The sequence below is a fragment of the Callorhinchus milii genome, unplaced genomic scaffold (genome assembly GCF_018977255.1).
Source record: "Callorhinchus milii isolate IMCB2004 unplaced genomic scaffold, IMCB_Cmil_1.0 Scaffold15, whole genome shotgun sequence".
Taxonomy (NCBI): Eukaryota; Metazoa; Chordata; class Chondrichthyes; order Chimaeriformes; family Callorhinchidae; genus Callorhinchus; species Callorhinchus milii.
The window spans coordinates 14,238,325-14,256,366 of NW_024704756.1; positions in this window are offsets into that span (position 1 = coordinate 14,238,325).

An 18,042-nucleotide genomic window follows, 5' to 3' on the forward strand; every position below is an offset into this window, starting at 1 on the left:
CACCCTTTATCTCCGCAGCCATTATTTGCCGACAAGATTGTGGTTGTAAAGGTTAATTCTGTTCTGAATCACTGCTCTGTAGTCACAGGCAGATCACTTGCTGGGGAGAATTTGTGCTTAGAGGTTTGCTGTGTCTTGCAAACCATTTACGAACCAAACTTCAGTTCTGATTCTGCGTTCAGAAATAATGGGGCGGAAATTGCAGTATTTCTGAACCCCTAGAGTTCTTTATTTAAGAAAAGTAATGGCCTTAAAATGTGCCCTGAACCACTCCACCCCACGACATCAGTTTAATGGCATGACCCAAACCCGGCTGAAAATCCCACAGAACATCCCTCTTAAATAATATATTATTAATAACAATAACAATAATCCTTGCATTTGATACAGCGCCTTATCACGTCATAGAAAGGTCTCAAAACACACTTTGCAGCATTTTATTGCAAAGTGTAGGGACTGTATTTTTTGGACAAAGGAACAGCCAATTCAGGTACAGCAATTGCCCCTCAAACGGTCACGAAATGAATGATCAATTTTATCTGGGGGAATGCTGGATTATTTTGGAGTGAGCGCAGGAATGGGCTTTCTGATCCTGTTCGGGGGATAATAGTGGCCTACAATCACATCCCGAGGATGTCTCATCCTGAGGATATATCCCGAGGGCTTCACACAGCCGAGGACCGGGGGGGGGGGGGGGGGTTAGTGCGAGAGGGGTAGAGGGAAGATGGCTGAAAGTGCGGCTGAAGAGATAGGTCTTAAGGCACGGTTTGAAGGCTGGGAAGAAAGGGTGCAGACATTTTGATTGTGATAAACCTCGGGTTTTATTTGCATGATTTTCAATGATATGAATCACTTTGGGTTTGGGTTGGCACAGGAGGTCCTTCTGTCCATCTGTGTTCACATTATCCCACCCAGCTTCTGGCTTCCCTCCCACCAATCCAAGAAGGCAGTGCAATGCTTGCCATCTGCGCTGGAGATACAGGGAGAAATGAAGGTGTCATTTTCTTTAACAAAAAAGGAAAGCAAACGGAAAATAAGGTGGGCGAGGAGGGGTGTGCATCTGTTTCTCTTTTCTCCCTTCTCTCTTGCACAGGAATGATAACATACTCACAAAGCTCTCTCTCTCTCCAGGCGTGACAGATTGGGCTTCAGTGCAAAGCTGACACCACCCCTGGGAGTTATTCTTTTATATATATATAGATATATATAATCTGTTCATTTGCACCGTGAACCTCTACAGGTGCGCTTTGCCTATGTTGTCAAGTGGTATCAGTTTAGGATGCAAATCGAGCTTGCTAGACCAGCATGTAGGCAAGATAAAGATGATGAATGATGGGAGACCAGCAATGATGTCCCCAGGTATTAATCTCCAGTGTGTCAGAAGGCCCCAACGCACCTATTTGGAACTGAATGGTAATATATGGCCAGGTCTCTGGGATTCCTGAGGATAACATACACAGATACTCAGGCAATTGTCGAGGCTTATCTTGATTGACTCGACTGGCACTCCATTGCCTTAACGGGGATACGCTGCATCGGCGGAGATGCCTGTTGAGGTGGACATTAAAGATCCCATGACAGTTTCTCCCGGTGTCCAGGCCAGTCCTGGTTGCTGTAATGTTTGCTTACAAATATACACAGTTGCTACACTTGACAGCAATTAACTGAAGCCCTTTGACACACCTCAGTGGTATAGGTACAGGATCAAATGCAAGGGTTCAAAGATTCCTCCTAAACTTTCTTTTTAGAGGTGCAACTGTCTATCTTATATTTATATCTCCTCGTTTTGGACTTACCAACAAGTGGAAACAGAGATCCATCTTAGCCAGTCAGGAAGTAAGCAATGCCTAAATATGCCAACTGGGAGAGTGAGCTTTACAGGCCTGATGGGGGCTATTTTGAGATCTTATACTCAGAGTATAATCAATGACTGGAACAGATTGTCAGGAAAGGTGATAGAGGCTAGAGGCTCATTTGAAAAGCAGCTTGATGCTGTGATGGGGGAGGGGAGGGAACGGGAGGGTGGGTGGGTGTTCTGGAGGAATGATATCAGATAGACTGAACGGCCTTCTTCAACCAAACCAATCTTGTGATCTTGTGAATGAGTGATCACAGAGTGGGAGTGCCACCAGCACCCCCCACCCCACTCCCCCCCCCCCCCCCCCCCCCCGCGTCACACTCCCTTCAAAAGCAACAAAAGGAAAAATTAAGTGGAACTTTTTAGACAGAAGATTGAATTCATGACCCGAACGTTTACATTGCTGATAGGACTTGGGATCGCGAATGATCATTTCTTTTCACAAATCATTTCTTTGGTTTTTATCTGCCCGTTTTACACTGAGTCCTAAAAATAGCATTCTGTACGCCGCATCTCTGTAATGGATTGGGGAATCTCATTATAAAGAAGTAGTGAAGAGATTGCTATTTTTAACAATCAGAATAAAAATGACCTCGACGGAATAGGGTGAAGAGTACTCTAGAGCACTAAGGTAGGTTATTTAGCTGTTGGATGGAAATTCTTCCAAACGTATTAAATCGCTGCAAATCCATGAAAAAAAAACGGAGATGAGTGCTATTTCATCCTAATATATACGTACGTTTGTACATACGTACATATGTACGTACGTATTAGGATAAAATAGCACTCATCTCTTGTGGTTTCTTTTCGTACATACATATATACATGTTGAAACATTCATTTTCTGTAATCGCTTCGATGTGCCGATTATTACGTGGAGTCTGTTATGAAACCCCGTGTGTTTTACTTTCTCTCTCAACCCCTTGTAATACAGAGACAGAGTGCTCACCACAAACCTGGGTTGTTGCTGAAACCCATCCCTTCAACTTTGTGCCCAGAATCTGAACTGTCCTCTCTGCACCTCAGCTTTCTGTGCTGTGGTTTATATACACACATCAAACCGACGGCCCGGATGAGCTCTGACCCTGGTTTTTGAAGGGTTAAAAAAAAGGTTAAATCCCAAGAGAATCATTCAAAATTGTTTTTGTCCTTTGTGGTATCATAAAAATAGGGTGGAGTTTATTTTTATTTCCCTCCCCCCCCCACCATCCCAATTTTCTCCTCAACACTGACGTACTCTTGATTCTCATTTTCCAACGGTTGTCTGTATTTTCCAACACAAGTTCTGATCAGACTGACAGCTTTGCCTGAATGCCCTCCACTTCATCATTGCCAATGTTAATTTGTTAATCGCCCATTCACCTTTCTGGGTCTAACAAATGTAAGTGTCATTATAATTTGAGGCTCTTTTCTAACAGCTGATACCGCAGGTGATGATGACCCACCACTGAAACATAAAGCCATATTTTTCCCTGGCACGCTATCAAAGGCATTGACAATGGAACTATTTTCACACATGATGCTGACAGCAGCTATTTTTAGAAGCAACATGACATCAGTTGGACTCCTGCTGCAAGCTATTACAGCTGCTGTAAGAGTTTAACTGATTCAGGGCAGGATATCCTTTCTCTTTGTTATTCAATATCTCTCTCGCAGGAGGTGGGCGCTTGCCTACAGTCACCGCAACTTCGCAGTAAATCCTGCAAAGCGCTTTGAAACGTCCTCCTAATGGGAAAGGCGCTAATTCAAATGTAAGGGGAATTATTATTGTCATTGTTCTTGTTTATTATTTGAGGTCGACCTGCCCGATGGAAAGAAGAATGAATTTGTATTTTTATGGCGCTGTATCGACTTGAAATGTCTCAGAGTTGCGTAGGTAATTATTGTCAAATGTAGCAACTATTTTTGCAGGTAAACGTGGCAGCCACTGCGCGCAGCTCGGTTCCCGCAAAGCAGCCATTATTATCATACGAATGGACAATTCATCTGGAGAATGTTGGCCGAGGAAGCTCCCTTTGGCCTTTGAATGATGGGATCTTGGTGTAACGTCTCAGCTGAAGGCCGGCACCAGTGGCAAAGCAACACTTCCCCTGGCACTGGGCTTGCGATGCCAATCTGGTCTATGTGGAGTCCTGCAGTGTAATGGTTAGCCCACTCACCTCGCAAGCGAGAGGACCCGGGCTCGATTCCCGACCAGGACAAAGCCTTTGGCAAATTTCCTGACTCCATGTGTCTCTGCTTACCCGTTTGTTGGTCGACTGACGGATCGCTTTCCGGGGTTAATAGTCCCTCAAAAAACAAACTGGGTCTCTCAATCAACGACTGTTTGTGGGACACTGCTGTATGCAATTGGCTGCCGCGTTTCGCCCACAAAATACACAGCCAATCCACTACACAATATATTCTGTGAAGCACTTTGAGATGTCTCAATGACGTGATAAGGCACTATATCAAATGCAAGGATTATTATTATGAGCTCAAGCCCCGTCCTGAGGTTTAAAGCTTTGACTCTCTGACCCAGTAGTGACTGTGTATTTTGTAGGCAATGCTAGGAGAATGGCGTCCCCCGTTAGCATTGCTTTCAGCAGAACTAGTGATTTTTCTCTGCTTTTTCACTTTCTCTGCCATCTGTTCTGACTGCACCATTGGCCCCTGAAATGTCACTTCAATCATGATAACATAAGGATTTGGGGAATACTGATGATAATAGATTGCTTTGTTTGTTCGCTACAGCGACAGATCTTTTGCTCAATCAATCACAAAGTCAATCTTTCCTGCTAAAAGCCCAGTGCTTTGATTCAAATCGCTAATGAGTCACCGCATTGTCAGGATACGATCTGTATTTGTGTGTAAAACAATTGTGATCTCTACTGTCTAATCACTGGCCGCTTGCACAATCTAAGAAGTCCATCATTGATTTGACTGATACCTTGGGGCAAAAGTATACATGGATGTCCTCTCTGATCCTAAAGACAATCTGATAAGAACTGCAAAATATCCAGCCATCCCCTATGTATCCACACCTCAGCCTCCACAAGGTTAGAATGCTTTTGAAATGCAACCAAAAATATAATTTGCTTTCAGTGAAAGATCAATGATCAGAACCAAATTCTTTTACATCTCAACCTCTGCCAACGAACTCCCCTTCATTTTGTAGGCACACTTCACCGATACACAGTCACTACACTTTCTAGGAGTCACTTCGAAGTGCTTTGAGATGTTTTGACGTTTATTGGGGCTACGTGAAATGAAAGGATTACTCTTCTGATTTTTACTGTTTCTTGTTCCAAACTGCACTGGAGTATACTTTCATTTCTATGTCAACTTCCATTCAAGTTTATTATTGTAATTGAACGCAAGGAGTGAATGTGTTCTCATTCAGAGGTGCACGTGATAAAAGGCACAGATGCTTAAGAGTCAGTGTCACAAGTTAGTAGCACAGTTCACATGTTATCCTAAAAGAAGCTTCAACCAAGCTCAGAAGGTGTGAAGCACCCAATGATTTCTCTACTCGTCTGTGTGTGTGTGTGTGTGTGTGAGTGAGATTTTCTCCGACCCCCACTCCACCTGCTTGCCCTCTTCACTTGGCTAACACAGGCCCACTGCACGTCCCCATCGCATTTTCTTCTTTGATTTGCCTTTCACTGCTTCTGGTCTTGTGTTTTCTTCCGTTTGCGGAACTTACACGTTGTACGATAGGAAAGCTCCTGTGGGTTTCATTCTCAACGGTAAGGGGTAGTGTTGCAAGGACATGCACGGTGCGAGTCGATATCTTGCCTGTGGAGCTGGGAAATGGTGTTTGTTTCCTGGGTGTGTTCAAACAAAATGTGTAATTTAACAAAATGTTCTCGAAACAAATTGTCCTGGGTTAATTAGAAATGCAGTACAGTTCACATATTTCAAACAACGCTAAAGCAAGTCAAAGTAGTTGGATACACTCCCATTTCAACTCCATGTCCCTCCAACCCAACCAAATAAAAATCAGAATAATCCTTGCATCCAATGGCTGTTAGAGAGGCACAATTCTCGGAGCTAGGTGATAGGACAATAATAAATTGGCCATTTCAATCCACGACTGTTTGTAGGACGCTGCTGTGCGCAATTGGCTGCTGCGTTTCGCCCACAAATATACGGTCAATTCACTTTACAGTACATTCTGTGAAGCGCTTTGAGACGTCGAGAAGACGTGAAAAGCGCTCTATCAAATGCAAGGATATTATTATTATTGTAGGAGCCTGGTGTGAGACAACACGTCTAAGACTGAATGTTTCAGAATCAGCAGTCTGAGACCGGGGTGAAGAGCATGGGCAAACGGAAATGTCAAGGGCATGCTGCAGCAAGGGCTCCTTTCAGACTGAAGCTGAATTGCAAAAGTCTGTGTAACTGTGTATAAATGTCGTGCAATTAAGTCTTTACAAAATGCCAGGTTGTAATTTACTGATTGAGTGTGTGGAGCTTGTGTAGCTCACAGAAATAAGCAGACATTGTTAACCAGTTAATCATCAGAGAAGTCATTATTATACCCTTTTTTATATACAGTACCTACACTGCTATATATATATATATATATATATGCGATGTTAAACTGAGGTCCCGTCTGCCTGTTCAGGTGGACATTAAAGATCCTATGGCGCTATTTGAAAAGTGACATTTTTTACTGGCCAACAAATCCCCCAAATGAAATCGGTCACTCACTCCGTGGCCGTTTTTGGGACATTGCTGCGTGCAAACTGGCTGCTGTGTTTCGTTCACAAAATACACAGTCAATCTACTTTACATATATCCTGTGAAGCGCTTTGAGACATCTCGATGACGTGGTAAAGACGCTATATACAATGCAAGGATTATTATACTTATCCCACTCCCGGCGAACATCTACGTAGGAGAAATTAGAGTTACACTAAGGTACGTAAGAGTGCGTCAGGTTGATGATTCTGGTCGCTGAATGGCATTGCAGTGTTGCCGTTTTTACCTTCCCAGATGATGTCATTGTGGGATCGGAGATGTTAAGAATCCACAAAAGCACTAGCAGAGACAAAGGCCTCAGTGTCGGCTCCAGCAGATGTCTGAATCCTGGTGCCGAGCAACGTCTCGTCAATAAGGTAAGAAAACTCTTCGTTCGAGAGCCAGTAATTTATTCCAAACAAGGAGAAATCAGCCTCGCTGGCTTCTTCCTCTAAGACTTGGGGATTAACTGCGCTTAAAATCTCAAACAGGCTTGAAGTACATTTCATGATCATGCACTTATTTTAGCGTGGGGCTTCTGACCAGTCCCTAACCCCGTTCAATTTATGCATCCGAGGATCTTGTTCTTCACCACAAAGTTACAGAGACCATGAAACTTCCTTCTCCGTGCCTTCCTCCCATTATTTCTTATTGAAACGCTTTGGGACGTCCGTCGGATGCGAAAGGCGCGATACGAATGTAAATTGTACAAACATTGTGTTGTGTTATCTATTTTTTCCTCCCTCTCCATTTACTCATCTTCATTTTGCACGGAAGTGATGAGAAACGGGAGGATGAGAAGATCTAGGCAACACATATTACCTGACAGGTGGTCAATGGAACTCTTTGGTTGACCCAGGAGGAAGGCAGGATGATGTGAAAATGCATCAACCAAACAGTTTTTCCTTCTAACCGGAAATAAAATGTTCGGTAATTACATAATTCAACTGCAGGTAATACCCCAGTATGAAACCACTTGATCTGTACTTAAACACCAACGTCAACGCACCAACAGAAGATTGAAGATATACATATTAAGTGATGTGTCTCTTCCCTTTCAGCAAACTTTTATTCCCCGCTTTGGTGTTTACGAGTTTTGACATTGATCTGATTATTCAAAGTGGCTTGTGTGACACTAAGCCTGATTCGTGGCTTGGTTGTGGCGAAGATTTGTTTTTACAGCAAACATTTTTGTTTGGGATTTTGAGAATCTGTTATCGAGACAGATTAAAAATGGCATCAATCCTGCTCAAAAGAGTGTAATGTGCCTAGAAAGGCAATGGAAAAACATAGGAATTTTTAAGCAAGTTTAGGCCTAACAGACCGTTTTGATGGTTCTCAACCATACTTTTTTCTTACTTTCAGCATTCCCCATATTTAACGCATGACCACTGATCTAAAACCTTCCCCTTTGTTGGCCGCTGCATTTGCCGACAGATACACAGCCACTACATTTTACAGTAAAATCATTTGAAGCGCTTTGGGAAGTTTTGACGATGTGCTAAGGCAGCTGTACCAAATGCAAGGATTATTATTTTTAAGACCACAAGACTGGTTCGGATGCAGAAGGCCATTTGATCTAATCTCTCCAGAATACCCACCCTACCATCTTCCCATCACAGCATCACATTAAGTAGCTAATTAAGACCTCATAACTTGGTTATTGTCCTCGGTTCAGCTCAACAGTAAAAATATCCTAGGATTTAGTTTCCAAAATTCCCCACTGTATTTTATACACCATAGCCTCCTTTTGATTTGTGTTCTATCCCTTTGCTGGGTGGGTGATTTATCAGTTTATCCACAATAACCCCCGATCTCTTTCCTAGATGATTGTTTCATTTGAAGTAGCCATCTGTTCCTTGGTCGCTCTCACACAAATTAATTTTACCCCGATCGGCATCAAACCGCATGCATCTGTGGTTTGCGCAGAACAACTTTTTACACGGATTATTTTCTCTCTACACTGACAAGATCTCTTACGCACACCCTTTAGCATAACATTCTGGGTGAGGGGGCGGTGGGCGTTGTTGCATTTTTTTAATACAGTACTCGTCTGGAATTGCTTTCAATAGAAGGTCTTAAATCAGTTTTTACGCTTATATAAAGTGTACAGCAAATTCTACTTCACCTGCTCCTGAATTTCAACTCTCGATGTTTTACCATAACACACTTGCCAGCTTTCATCATACAGTACTAAAAAGCCTGATTGAGAGGCTAGAAACCTCGCAGTGAAGGCAGTAATTGTTCAACCATCCCAGAGTGTTCCTTAATGTCACCTGCTGCCTATGATTATCCTACATCCGTAAAAGCTCCCCTAATGATGTTCTTTTCTAACGTATATACAGTTTGTTTCACTGCAATGAAATCTCTCTGATCTACAGCTTTTCTTTCATTTGACCACAGAATCCTACTTGTAGCTTTTTCCTATTACGCGATAGTGAGAAAAACACAGGGATTAAATAGCTGCAAAGCAACACAGGATCAGATGTGATGCGTGGAAAAGTGCATTGGGCCCTCTCGAGTCATTTATTTGCACCTGATACGGTGGAGCTCTGTTATAACATGAGGAGCTCAGGACGTCTGAGCTCATTACATCTCAAGCAGGGCTACAAGGGGGGGGAGGGATTGCCAATCAGGGCATCCATATTCACCGTGCACAGATGCCGAGAGCAGGCTTGCATCAAGACGCGGGGCGGCTTTTCGCATGCTAACCAAATGGCCGATTTCCTCCGGGCGCATTGACTGGGTTGAAAGAACAGCTTCGGAGGGAATCAGGCTCGACTGTTTTCACTGCACGTTTAGAACGCGATAACCTTCGTCCCGCAGTCAGCGGCACTGGACCTGTTATTTTATAACAGGAGGACGTATCATTCTGCCCCCAAGCTGCCGGGTGTGAAGCTCGTGTCGGAGTTGAGCCACGTGTCGTTAACGCGGCGATTTGGGTCCATTAAAAATCGCACTCTGCGTTCCAACGGGTAGCACCGTACAAACAGCCACAGCTTTAGTGTTTCCAGGTGGTCGGATCACCCCGCGACACTGTCAAACCTCTGTGCATGTGAAATTGGCAGGTCAACGGACAACGCTTTTGGCGAGCTTTACCAGCAGTTGCTCAGATACTTCAAATACCTAGTAAGGGGGGCGGGGAGCGGGGAGTGGGGGGTGGGGGGCTTCTGTATCCGCGCATCTTGCATTGGAAGCCACTCAGTCAGCGACCGAAACCAAAAAGCATACCTCCTACCTGGAATCCTGCGGATCCACAGGTCCACCCGTGTGTTATAGGCCGGAATCGGTCTGTAGCGAAGGAGTCTGACTGTCCGTGGCTTCCTCTACGATCGCCACGCACACTTCGCTTTCTCTCTCTCGCTCTCTCTCTCTCTCTGCGCACTTCTGTGGATTCAAACCAAAAACAATTGAAAGAAGTGCAAGCCTGCAAGCCCTGTCAATTTCGCAGCTAAAAATAGCAACCATTGAATCTAAAATAATCTTCAGTCAGCAGTGAAACTGATCCAAGTGATAAAATGCCATCAGTTGTCCTCCAGACATTGATGAGCCCCATCATTGTGAATGTCTTCAGGATGTTCCATTGCTCGGGTACCTGGAACTGGTGAGTGAAGATTTACTTTAGATTTGATTATATCTGTCTAAAGTACAAGCCTACAGGGAATGTTGTAATTAGTAAAATTATTGCAAGTAGTGAATGTGCTTAATTCTTGATCGGAAACGGCAACACATATACAGATTGGTAGAACCGTAACGTAGATCTGGGTTAGATATAACCAAATCGTATATTCATCTTTGTAAATGTATCAGGTGCTATGACATTTTCCGCAGCTGCAGTGCATTGTGCTAACATCTAAGAAGCAGATGAAATGTGTTGATTATATAACCAGTACACTGTGCTAAGATTAACCCATTAGCACACCCCACAAATGTGCCTCTAAATCTACAGTGGGTAACCGTTGCTTCAAGTTTACACGGCCCAGGAACCTTTTAGTGACTAAAATATAGACTGGTAGCAATGTGTTAAATCCTCTGACTTTATTTTTGTTGCATCAGTCAAATTGGTGCCTAGGTGTCTGATGTACCACAGCATGAAGCCACTTTGTGAGTGTTTACTCAACTGCAGACCGCACAGACTTAGATGCCTATTTCAAGAGGGTTAATTAACCCCCACCTGCCCAGCTCTCCGAGAGGACAATTTGGACACCTTAATATTTCATGCAACTATCGAAGTGAAGCTGTTGACTTCTTGGGAATTGTGTGTGTGTGTGTGTGTGTGAGTGTGTGGATGGTTGTGTGTTTGTGTGTGTACGCTGGTGGGGTGGAAGGGGTGGTGATAAGTGGTGGTGTCAATGTTGTGTTGCAAACACTGTGCTTGTGGATAAAGAGTGGGCCATCCAGCTCCCCAGAGAGCCTCTCACATGGGATTCCCCCTGTGCCCTTGTTAACTTAGGCAGCGTCTCCATTGGCTGGCGGAGATCGCGCCACCGAAAAGTGGCAGGAAATCAGGAAATGTCTATGCAAAGCAAAATTATTTAATGAGGAGGACTGCAGTAACTAGAGGAGCTCTCCAGAGAAGAGGGAAAAACAAGAGCGTTTTGCCCTGGGATGCGACCAAAACAGTTCTTGCTCGTTGCAACCCACCCCTTCCCTCTCGACGACGGATGTTTATTTAATCAGAAGTTTAAAAATCTCAGCCCAGTTTTCAGGACCGTTCCGTTCCACGGGGCCATTTTATGGAGTTCTATTTTTGCGTACAGTAATTGCACACGATTTGAGCCTCGGGCAGAGAATTTCAGTGTGGATTTCCATGATTTCCGTGATGTTACGCTCATAAGAAAGATTTTGAAAACGAATGTTATTTAAAATAAATAGCAGTCAAAACATTACGCTAAAACCATATCCCTGCTCCTATGGTGTAAACACGCTGATAGATTTTGAAGTTACTTTTAGCTCAATTAAAGTATGATCTTATTGTTATCCTCTCTAGATAAAGTACCATGGGTGGTATGTAGGCACGGTATTGCAAATTATAAATCAGCCATCACAGGGTTTATTGTAAAGGACTACGTTTGCAGATGAAACCAGCAGCCAATTTGCACGCAGCAGCGTCCCACAAACAACCATGAAACGAATGACCGATTTCTGTTTGTTATCTGGGGAATCGTTGATCATGTCAGTTCAAAGTCCCGAAGTGGAGCTTGAACCCACAACCTTCTGACTCGCAGGCAGAAGTTCTACCAACTGAGCCATAAATTATTGGAGCTGAGTTGGCCATCTTCTCCCATTCTGCCCCTTCGCTTGCAGTCGAGCTTTAGATTCTGTCCTACTTAGTTTTATTGGATAAAAGATTAAAACGCGCCTTCATCCTGTGCCAGTTCCTGTGACCTTGATTTTGCCCAAGAAGGGATTGCCTGTAGATTTCTCGAAATAAAAGATTTCCTCATTAATATCCCTGTTTAAAAGAAACATATCAAAGGCATTCTGATTAATTTTTTAACCTCCTCATTTTTTGGATCTATTCATGTTGATTCTCGGAACCTTTTTGCATAAACAGTTAGAACTGGTGATGAGCAATGTAGACTGCAGCAGAGAAGCCAAATTAACATACACACTTCAAATGACGAGATTGGTGAAGGACCCTCTGTTAATGACTCGCTTGCTGAATCTAATTCCGTTCTGCTACCGCGCAAAGTCTTACTGTGACAGCCATTTTCCCTAACTAATGGGAATAATTGACATTTTCCTGCTTTTTGATGGACATTTTCTTAAGCGAACATAGGTTTTGAACAATACTCTCGTGGTTGTAGTGTTAATAGTGATGTCAAGGAGCACCAAATGGATGTATCAGAGAGGTTGAATTAAAACACCAGGGTCATGTTTCCTAATGTGTAGAGACAGATACTATTTAAACAGGTGTAAAAATAGATATTGCTGTATTTTATTATTCCAAGCGCCCTCCCTAGCCAACCCAAGTGCTCCGTTACGCAATGGTTGATGATTTCCTTTTGGATGTGAAATTTTTTTTCGTTTCGGCAAATGGACTCTCCAGCCCTTTGAGACAGGAGTCCAGTTAACTGAAGGGTTTTTTTTCCCCCCAGCTTTTAAAGTTCATCCTGAAACGTGCAGGCAGAAGTAAAGGCAAGAACTTTTATCCATTTTTGTGCAGTTTGTTTGCGAGTGTCTGAGCATGTACGTGTGTGGGTGTATGCGTGTGAATGTATGAATTTGTATTGGTATGTGCCTCTCTAAGTATATGTGCGCTTGTGTCTGTGTATATGTGCCTGTGTAAATGTTTGTGTGCGTGTGTATACATGTGTGTGTGTAAATATAATAATACGAATCCTTGCATTTGACGAAGCGCCTTAGCACATCTCAAAGCGCTTCATAGAATATAAAGTGAATTGACTGTGTATTTTGTGGGCAAATTAACTGTTTGTTTGTGTGTTGTGTGCATGTGTCTACACACTGTATATATGTTTCTTGACTTTGTCCTGATTTAGTGCTCTTTAAGCTACTGAATACTTCAGTATTTTGCTGAGCCTTCTCTTCCCCAGTGTGACCAATTTCCAGAACTTCGTCTCATGGCACAGGTCCCTTGATCCAGATATAAGGTTCCCCAGGGCTGTGCCCTCTTCAATGGTCGAGTTGTCCTCACAGTAATACTCTGGTACAACAGGTGCTCATTAAGAGCTGAGCATCACTTTGTCTGCCTTTGTGCTCTTCTCCATTAGCTCGGCAATGCACATCAATACAGACACGTGTCTGTTCTACTCATTGAATGCTGTATCATGTATTTTATTTGAACAACGGGTACAAAATGCGTAGTGGTTAGCTCACTCACCTCACACGCGGGAGGACCCAGTTGTTAGTTGATTGGCGGATTGCTTTTCCGGGGGTAATAATCCCTTCAAACAAAATAATAATAATTTGGTCACTCAATCCTCGACTGTTGTTGGGACACTGCTGCGTTTCACCCACACCACACACAGTCACTCCACTTTACAGTGTATCCTGTGAAGCGCTTTGAGACGTCTCGACGACGTGATAAGGCGTTGTATCAAATGCAAGGATTATTATTATTAAAATAGGGCAGCTGACTTGAATAGCCCAGGATGCGTTTTTGCCACAGTACAGCGTCATTTGGAATAGGGAACGAATTTCAGTCGCATTTTAATTTTCTTTTGCAAACCTTTATTCCCCAACCCCCCCCACACCCCCACAGAAAGAAAGACAGAAAGTTGGCTTCCAATAATTGCCAGAGCATCTAGTTTGGTCGCATCATGTTGCCTGAAGTATGTTTTCTCAGTGTGGTGTGACATACATGGCATTGTCTAGCGCTGGAAGTGAAAGCTGTAGGAGTTTGCACTTGTGTTGCAGAGTATGTCCGGAAGGATGACTCAATCTTACAGATAATGCACAAAAAGCCTGATCTCACCAGTGATGAACAATTTATTCAGCCCACTCCTTTCAATTTTCCTTGTTTTGATAAAGCAGGTCTGTTTCTTTGGAAACTTCTCTGCTTCTGCTCTTCTTTTATTATTGCACCCACCCCACCCCACCCAACCACCGCCACCATCATCACCATCACCACCCCACTTCTCTCCCCACCCAAATCAATGCCACCTATTGCATTTTGGTGTCCTGAGCAGATTTCGAAGGAGTCAAGAGGATTGGGGGTTGACTGATCGTTCCGTGCATGATCCGTCTCGGGTCGTGTTCTATCGCTGAACCGGTGCTCGATTCCCTCATGTCTTCCCACGCATGTTTTTTTTTAATCGAGCTTATTTTCTCTGATTTCCTCTCCTCGGGTTCAACCCTCCCACCATCGCAACTGCACGCATCCCCCTCCAGCTCGAATGTCGAATGGTGAGAGAATGCCACTGACACCTTGTTTTTTGTGACTTGTAGCCGAGTTTGACAAGGGGCTCGCTGAACTCCACCGGCATTGGTACTTTCTTTTAACATTTAACCAGTTGTTAAACACCACCCGGAGCGCGAGGCCACAGCCGTAACACTGGGAAATGCCCAAGTCAAACGACCAACCAGTGAATAAACTCCTGGATAACGGGGTCATTAAGCATGGTCTCCTTGGAGCAGAGCTGGCAACGGAATGTCAGAATCAAGTCCATAGTATACTACAGTATAGCGTCAACCATCAATATTTCACCCACAAAACACGCAGTCAATCCACTCGACAATATATTCTGTGAAGCGCTTTGAGACGCCTCAACGACATGATAAGGCACTGTATCAAATGCAAGGATTATTACCATGATTATTATTTTTACTCGATAGGCCAGTTCCTGAGCCAGGTGGGCTTGCAGTAGTACAGGGACACTGTTGACAACCGACCAGGCACCCTGGCTCATTGGCAGGTCTTGGGAGGGGCAGGTGAGTCACTTGGAAAGGAGTTCTTCCCTGCTTTTAACCCTGACAGCCAAAGCCTCAACTGGTCCCAGATAGACAAACAGCAGGAAGCTTGCCAGACAGTGGTGCTTTGGCCTGTATGATCGCATCTCTCCAGAACACCCACCCTACCATCTTCTCATCACTTCACCAAGCCGTTTCCCGGGATTCTAACTACTCGGTTCAGGCTTTGGCCAAAAAAACACAAACCTCAACCGTCCTTGAACTTGGAGGAAAAATACAGAAAAGGGTTAACTGAACTGTTTAATTCTACCGAGAACACTGTTGCCCATTATTTCCATTGTGATTTCACTTAGAGACGTGTAGTGGGTTGGGGCAAAACCTGTACCGCTGCTGTGTGTGGAGCTGCACTCGAGAGTAGGCGCTGACATTCGAATGTCATTCTATGTGCAGCCCCTGCTTTTTGAAAATGTGCACATGTCATCTTGGCTCAGTTGGTAGCAATCTCTCGCCTCCGAGCTCAGGAGGTTGTGGGTTCAATGCTTGAGCTCACAGTCGAGGGTGATTAAGGAACCCACGGCGCTGTTGGAAACAGAAAGGGAGTTTCTTTCTCGACGAGCTGGACCATAATCTTCCAGATGAATTGCTCGTTCATCCCATGGCCCATCTGCGGGACTTTGCTGAGCGCAAAATGACGGGAATAAAATAAAATAAAGGGAACCCTTTAAACAAAATAGTCACTCGATGAGTCAACGATTACGCTGTGGCAGTTGGCCATTATAGGTGCTTAAGAAATGTAAGCTCTTCTGTCGCTGCCGATGCAGAAACCTGGGTTTGTTTATGTGGAGCTTGTGAGGTCAGGCGGCACAGACAGGATTGCAATGCGTTTGTCCAGAAGTAGTAGTAATCTTTACATTTAATATAGTGCCTTACCACGTTGTTAAAATGTCACAAAGCACTTCACGTAGTGTACTGTAAAGCGATGTGACTGTGTTGTGTGTTATTTTGCGGGCGAAATGGGCTACACATGGAAACTACCCATTGAAGCCTTTACCAAATTGTCCTCTGTCTAAAATCTGTGGCTCCGAGATCGTTTTGCCTGCTTTTCTGTCTGTTATTCAGGGAGTGGGCTGGCAGGCTAAAGACTCCTGTGAGAAGCGTTCGCCTATAAATACAACAGTGATATACACAGAACTTTGCCAAAGATTTGTCTGTTAAGATCCTGCAACCTCCCACCTCACCCTCCCAATTTATACACAATTCCTGCGCATTCAATACAGCAAAAAAAAACAACCTTGAAAATGATAGGCCATCGATACAAACGTGTAAAGGTTAGCATGAGCCAAATCAACAAATTAATTTCAAATCATAATCAATTCACATTGTTCAGGAGTGTAATGGGGGGGGTGGGGGGAGAAAGACAGGAGGTAACAAAGGATTTTTTTTGATGTAAGGTTTGGTTGTGGAAGCTAATTGGAATAGAATTGGAATGCTAAAAGACTTGGGAGGAGATGTGTCCTTTGTGGATCTGAAATATGCAGCCGCGGAAACTCAATAGGGGTCTTCCTTATGCAGCCTGCACTGTCATGCTCATGTTTTTTGATGTGCAGATTTGTGACGCAGTACTGCTCTTAATCCAAAACATGCAGGCACTTTTTGTTGTTGTGAAGAACGGCATTTGTCATGCTGTATTATATTGAGATACGCTATAAAATATTGGCCTAATTCTACACGAATATATACATATATGTACATTTTATATTTGTGTATTAATATATATAATTAAATACAATATGTATAGTCTCTCTGCATATTGAGATGTCTCAACGACCTAATATGGCACTATATCAAATGAATGGGTTATTATTATTATTATATGCAGCTTGTTTGTTTTACCCCAAAACACCCAATCGTAATTTTTTTCCAGCGTTTTATACGACATTTAAACTTCACCTGTAAACGCTGCACAGGAAACGTAAATGAATTTAAAATCCCATCAACTCTCGCTTACTCTTGCGGGATTCGCTCTGACGTAATTGTTGCGAATTCCCGGTGGCTGTTTTGATGTTTTCCACCACTGTAATGTCATTGCAATTCAGATGCTAATAACGTTTTAGAAATAACAGTGGTTGGATCATCAGCTTCTGCTGATTACGTTTGAGCTGTGGAAAATGTTGACGTTCTCTTTGCCGATGATAATCTCCGCAGACCGCTTAGCTTTTGGTCTGAAATACAACTGGTGACTGAACGGCCACAGTGGACAGAGTTTGGATAATTTCAATGTTCCCCTTAACCTGAGCAATGATGCCAAGCAAACTGGCCAAAAACTGATGTAACTCCTCACAATGTAAGATACTGGATTTAAGCATCAGCCAGTTTTGGAACTGAATCTTTAACCACAAGAGAGAATAACTTAAGAACTGTGTGCTGATGCTACTGTAATCTGCTGTCCAAATGTACATGTTGAATCAGACTTGTCAGAATTGGAATCTCCAACCTCGCAGTGAAAACTAGATGTGTTGGAGGAGATTACAATCCCATGGTTCAGCTATTAATTCCTGTCGCATTTCGCTCACAAAATACACAGTCAACTATTCACTTTACAATATATTCTACGAAGCACGTATCAGCGATGTCACAGAAGGCGATATAAAATAAAAGGATTATTATTATTATTATCATTGGGAGATTGAAGCTTCAACAGCTGCCAATGAAAGTCTAAGATTGCATTTTAACACATTTTCGCCAGAAGCTTTACACCTCAATTTGGGTAAAGATGTAGATTATCAGCTGCACTGATCGAGCTCCCCTCTGTCGATAGCGAGTCGATCCTCTGTGTTGCGGTGGTTTCGGTCTCCGTTCCCTGAGCTTAGGTGTGGCCACAGTACAGAGACGGCTGATGACAGACATGTTGCCTGGCTTGTCAGCTGGATGTGGAGGGGTTGGTTCTCAGAAGCAGGATTCTTCTCACATGGGTCTTGTCACCCTGCGAACCAAAGTGTGAAAAGCCACATGAATACATTAGTCGGTTGTTGGTCTTCCAAAGTTGGGGTGGTCCATTATTGGCCAGAGTTGAGGGATCTTAGCTT